Here is a 5,975-nt window from a genome sequence, read left to right as displayed (position 1 = left end):
CGAGCCGCTGTGTCCGGATGTCTTGATTGAAACACGTCGGCCCGACGACCACAGTCATAGTTAGGGACAGGGAGTTCAGGAGGGACGGGGGCATCTTTGCTAGACTCGTCGGGGTACAATTCGCTAGGACGACGCTGTTTTCGCCATAACTGCTCCCGAAACATGTCTTCCATCTAATAAAACGGTTCAAATTAAACATCAATCAAAACAACGCAAATTAATGTAAAATATAATCATTTGCAATACAACTAAAATAGTATAACCAATAATTATAGCATCAAAAAATACATGGTAAACATACTTTAACTAAATAATTAACCTTAACATTGATAAAATCAAACTAATATCTTCCTTCAAACCGTAGACCATAGTTCCCAAACATAATTTTCCTCCTAACCTTAACTCCCATTCATAATATCCTATCTACCATTCAAACAAAAATAAAATGTGCGTCATTACCTTAAACAAGGACGAGGAGGGAGGGAGGCGGCCGGAGAATGGAAGGGAAGGGAGGGAGGCGGCAATGGAGGGCCGGGCGGGGGGCGGGTTGCCGATGTTCGTGGCGCAGCGGCCACTGTGCTCGGCGGCGGGCTGGCGTGGGCGAACGCGGGCGTGGCGACCAGGCGGCCTTGCTGCTCGGCAGCGGGACTGGCCGCGGGGGTTTTATTCGGCTCTGCCACGTCACGGATCAGGGCGCGGCACTGTCCTGCTAAGATCGGTGGTGCGGCAGAGCCCTGCCACGTCACCGGTCGCAGTTCGGTCGTCGCCACGTCAGTCCGCTACCGCGCCATCCATGTATGGTGCGGCACATGCATTTGGTCCGCGCTAGGGCAATAGGCGCGGCCAAAAAGTGTTAGTTAAAAAAAACCGTACCGTGTTAGATTTAAAATTAGTTTTAAAAAAGTGTTAAAATGAAAAAAAAAATCGATTCCGTGCACCTCCACCGCTGCCTCCGCTGTCGGTCTGTTCCCGCGGCTGCGGCAGCGGCAGCCTAGCAGGAGGAGGATCCCTCCTCCATTACTCCCTGTCTATTGTCTGGAACAGCTGCTTGCGTCCCTCGCAAAGCACATCGACGGCACGGCCAGGGATTCAGCGAATTTCCCACCGCTTGCTGCTGACACCCCCAGCACTGATGGGGATACCCAGCGACGACGTGGTGCAAATCCGCCACGCCGACGCCGACGCCGCGGCGAGCCCACCGTCGTCACCGTCAGCTGCCCCGGCAAGACGGGCCTCGGCTGCGACCTCTACCGGGTCGTCCTCCTCTTCGGCCTCAGCGTCGTCAAGGGAGACATGAGCACGGACGGGCGGTGGTGCTACATCATGCTCTGGGTGCTGCCACGCGGGGGCCGGGCCGTGGCCGTGCCATGGGACCTCCTCAAGGACAGGTTGCTTCAGCTCTGCCCCGTCACGCCGCCGTTCGGATTCGACAACGCGTACCTCGCGGCGGCTGGCCTACAGGACGCTGCGCCTCCCTCACCACAGCTCTTCTTGCTGAAGCTATACTGCTTCGACCGGATGGGGCTCTTGCATGGTAACACCTCCACTCCATCTCCTGCTATTGCTCTGTTCTATGCAAACTTGCAAAGTGCTAGGTAGATTCAGTAATGATAGCCTTCCTAGTTCGCTAGCCTACCTGATTGATTTGTTCTATGAAAAGTATTAGCCTAAATTAGTGTTCCCCTACCCACCTTTATCGTACATTTCTTTGCCATTGGAGTCACTATGATTGTGTTGCACTGCTCGTGTGTCTCTAGGAGATTGTAGGGGTTCTTTTTCTTCCGTTCTCAATAATAAGGTTATAATAATGCTGCAATAATATTGCTAGTAGTTAGGTATGGTAACTTCATATCCATCCAGTGAATTTGATTTTTAATGTAAGCGAAGGACTGCTATTACTGAACAAAAAAAGTCTCTTTGGAGATACATGTAGCTGTAAAAGGTCAAATTTGGATCTTCTTCCTGGGAATTCTGTGTTCCACAGATGTGACACGAGTTTTGTGCGAGCTAGAGCTTCACGATTCGGAGGGTGAAGGTCTCTACCACGCCTGATGGTAGTGTGCTAGATCTTTTCTTCATCACAGATGCCAGGTCAGTTTATCTCCAAACACATCCTTTTCAGTGCCTTATGAGAATCTCTTTTTTCTGTCTCTAAATTCCAGAAACTATTATTCTGTGATGACATGATAAAAATCTATATTTTTGTATTATTCATCGAGCATCTTGGCTCAGATATCAATTATCATTCTTTCTTATTCGTTTACATCATAATGCGGTACCGTGCATTGTGTACCAAATTCCACCATTAAGAATAGGGATTTAGCTCCATGTCTTCCTTTAGATGGTTATAAGTGAACAATCTGGAATGATTTCAGGGAGCTTCTGCACACAAAGAGCAGAACAGAAGAAACTCAGGACAAACTCGAGAGTGTCTTAGGCGACTCCTTGACATGTTGTGAAATAGATCCTGCTGGTGAAGACATGTTGTCTTGCCTCCAATCCTGGGCTTCGCTGACGCCTGCTATTATGGAACAGATGTTTAGCACATATCTCATAGAGGAGCAATCGATCAGCACAAGGGGTAGTACCATCTCCGTGACAATGGACAACTCGCTTAGCTCTGTCCACACTCTTATTCAGATTCAGTGTGGTGACCATAAGGGCCTCCTATATGATATCATGAGGACAGTCAAAGACTGCAACATTCAGGTAATAACAAGATTCAAGCACATCTAATTCCGTGGCAACTGTATTCTCTCTTTTTTTTCAAAAAAAAAAAAAAACAAAGTGAAGAAAGCAAGTGGAATTCTGTTTGCTGTCAGATTTCGTATGGCCGATTCTATGCGAGCCAAAATGGAAGGTGCGAGATTGATTTATCCGCGGTGCAATCAGATGGGAAGAAGATCCTTGATCAACACAGGCAGAGAGCACTGTGCTGTCACCTAAGGATGGAGGTCCTCCGACCACTGCGTGTGGCATTGGTGCTATGCAGCACGGATACGGATACGCGTATCGGTATCGGAAGGATACGGATACGCGGATACGGTAATTTTCTAAAAACCCCAATACGCGGATACGTTTTACTATTTTTTAAATAAAAATAGATAATAGCGCATATTAAAATGAATCTTTCCTAAGCTGACATATGTAGATTTCAAAAGCTTTATTTCGGATAGGAGTACGTACCCAATCCAGCGTGATGACGCCCTTGTGGCTGTGCAAGGCGCCGGAGGCCTTGCCGAAGCTTGAGCGCGCGCTGCCCCGTGACGAGCTCCAGCAGCAGGATCCCGAAGCCGAACACGTCCGTCTTCTCCGACGACTGCCCCAGTGGAGAGGTACTCGGGCGCGATGTGGCCCACGGTGCTGCACACCGCCATGGTGACGTGCGAGTCGCCGTGGTCCAGCAGCTTGGCCAGGCCGAAGTCCCCCACCACGGCCTCATGGTGCTCGTCCAGCAGCACGTTGGCGGCCTTGACGTCGCGGTGGATGATCTTGGGGTCGCACTGCTCGTGCAGGTACAGCAGCCCGCGCTCGGCTGCCCACCATGATCCGCTTCCGCATCGCCCAGTGGGGATGCGGAGTGGGGAGCAAAGAAATCAAGCAGCAAGTAGATGGAGAAGAAGAGGGAAGGGAATTACCTCACGGGATCCAAGTCGTAGGGCGGAGGCGAGTAGGGACAGGAGGCAAGAGTGCTTGGGATGGATACCTCTAGGCCTCCGCATCTTTGACGGCATTAACTTCCCCTACTATAAAGCTAGAATGGACTTGGCATGTTGAGGCGGTAGATTTGGGTGTTTGGAGAGTCAATCGTGACGGGATGAAACCCATTAAGAATACCGATAAACCCACTAAGAGTGAAGAAAAAGAAATTCATTTCAATGCTAGAGCTAAAAATTGCTTGTTTGAATCTTTTAGCATGGATGTGTTTAACTAAGTGTTCACTTTAAATACGGCACATAAAATTTGGTTAAAACTCCAAGAGCTCCATGACGGCACAACTAATGTCCGTGAGCAAAAATATTGTCTAGCTAAACAAAATTATGATTCCTTTAAAAATGAATAATAATGATGATGATGATGATGATGATTCAAGTGATGATGATCAATCTTCCTCCTCCACCTCCGACCTTGATGATGAATCAATCAAACTTATCAACAAGGTAGAGAAGATGATCCAAAGGACTAAATGTCAAGGGTGTGCCCATCCAAATTCAAGATTTCATCTTCACCAATCAAAGAACCAAGGAAAGAAAGAAAGAATGCTATGGATATGGCGAGTTGGGGCACTTTGTGTAAGTTTGTCCAAACAAGTCCACACCCAAGACAAAGAATAAGGCGTGCAAGGATAAAGCCCTCACATCAATAATATCATGGGATGATTCTTCAAGTGAAGAAGAAGACCATCACAAGAGGTGAGGCCACAAGCACTCATCATCAAGCTCTTCTCGTGTGTGCCTTATGGTACAAGGTAACCAAAGCTCATCCTCTAGTGAGAGTGATAGTGATGATGAAATGCCTTCTCCTAATGAACTTGTGCTAGAAAATCTTAAATATGCTAAGATTGCACTAGCCAACAAAAAAATCTAAAAATGTTGTAAGAAAAGCTAGATAGTTCACAAGAAGCATATAAAACATTGCTTGAACAATATGAGATATTTGCTAATCTCAATATTGAACTATCTACTAAAATTGAGCAACTAGAGACTAGTGCAACAACAAATGCATGCACAATCAATGATGAGCAACTTGTAAAGAAAAATAAAAAATTAAAAGAAAAGTTAGCTAGCTCACAAGATGTTTATAAAAGTTTGCTTGCTAAAATAGAAACCATGTGCACAAATATTGTGATGAGCTAACAAATAAAGTTGCTAATCTTGAAGCCGTCGGTACAACCCTCACTAAGGCATCTAAAAAGAAAAATTCAATTTTTGATATGCCTAAAAAGGATGCCTCTACTTCTTGCAATGATTTATGTTTAGACTCACCCTTGTGTAACCAAGTTTGTGTTGATAAAGTTATTATAGATACATGCACACAAGAGGTCGCAATGGAGAATGAGCAACTCAAGCAAGAAGTGGCTCGCCTTACCAAGCACTTGACTCAAGTAAAAGGCAAAACAGAGCAAGCCCAACTTCATCAAGATAACACCATCAAGGGAGTGAAGAAGCTTGATGAAGGACAAACCATGGTTTGCTATGTATGCTACAAGGAAGGCCATAAGTCCTATGAGTGCAAGGTGAAGAATGGGGTAGGAGCTAAGAAGAAAGAGAAAAACAAAAAGGAAACAAGCAAGCTCTCCAACACCTACACCAACAAGGTGGACAAAAAGGCCTCCACACCTTATCTCTTGAAGAAGAAGAAAAATGACAAGGTGGTGGCCATCAAGGTTAACAATCAAGCCAACAATGGGGACAAACGCATTTGGTTGTCAAAGGAGATCATTTTCAACATGAAGAGCACCAAGAAGGTTTGGATCCCGAAAGGAAAGTGAGAAGTCCGATGGACCTCAGGGAATTTGGAGACTTGGCAAAGTTTGGGTGTATTTCATGGGGTGCATCATTATGGATAAGGTAATTGCCAAGTGGGTTAGTGAATACTATGGACCCAAATTCCCCTTCCCATGTTAGGTAACTAGATTTAACTTCTTGCAATTTCAAGTAGCATCTAGTTCCTTTTCATGCCTAGGTTTGCATTTGCATGCTTAAATCCTTTGTCTTGCATACACTAGGTATATCTTATGGTAGGCTTGCTCGGTTTCACTCTTAATCCTTGGAGCAAATCTACATGGTTTAAATTGTTTAGGAGCATGGCACCTAGCTTGTTTTACAATTGTTCATCTAATATGTGCTAAAGTCCAAATTGTAGATAACTTCTCCCGAATATCACATTCGAAAATGATTCTCACATTCATGTGATGTCATCTTTCAAGTGGTATTTTTTATTATAAAATAATGTGCATGTCTCCTACAAGTATT

General features: G+C 45.6%; 1 pseudogene; it reads left to right on the top strand.

Annotated features, from left to right (window-relative positions):
• Positions 1-1,132: 1,132 nt before the first annotated feature.
• LOC136548490 (ACT domain-containing protein ACR10-like) lies at positions 1,133-3,548 on the top strand (annotated as a pseudogene).
• The last annotated feature ends 2,427 nt before the right edge of the window (positions 3,549-5,975 follow it).

Source organism: Miscanthus floridulus, chromosome 4, assembly GCF_019320115.1.
Source record: "Miscanthus floridulus cultivar M001 chromosome 4, ASM1932011v1, whole genome shotgun sequence".
In the NCBI taxonomy this organism is placed as follows: domain Eukaryota; kingdom Viridiplantae; phylum Streptophyta; class Magnoliopsida; order Poales; family Poaceae; genus Miscanthus; species Miscanthus floridulus.
The sequence above is the reverse complement of the archived record's forward strand: the minus strand, read 5'-3'. Positions and strand labels throughout refer to the sequence as shown.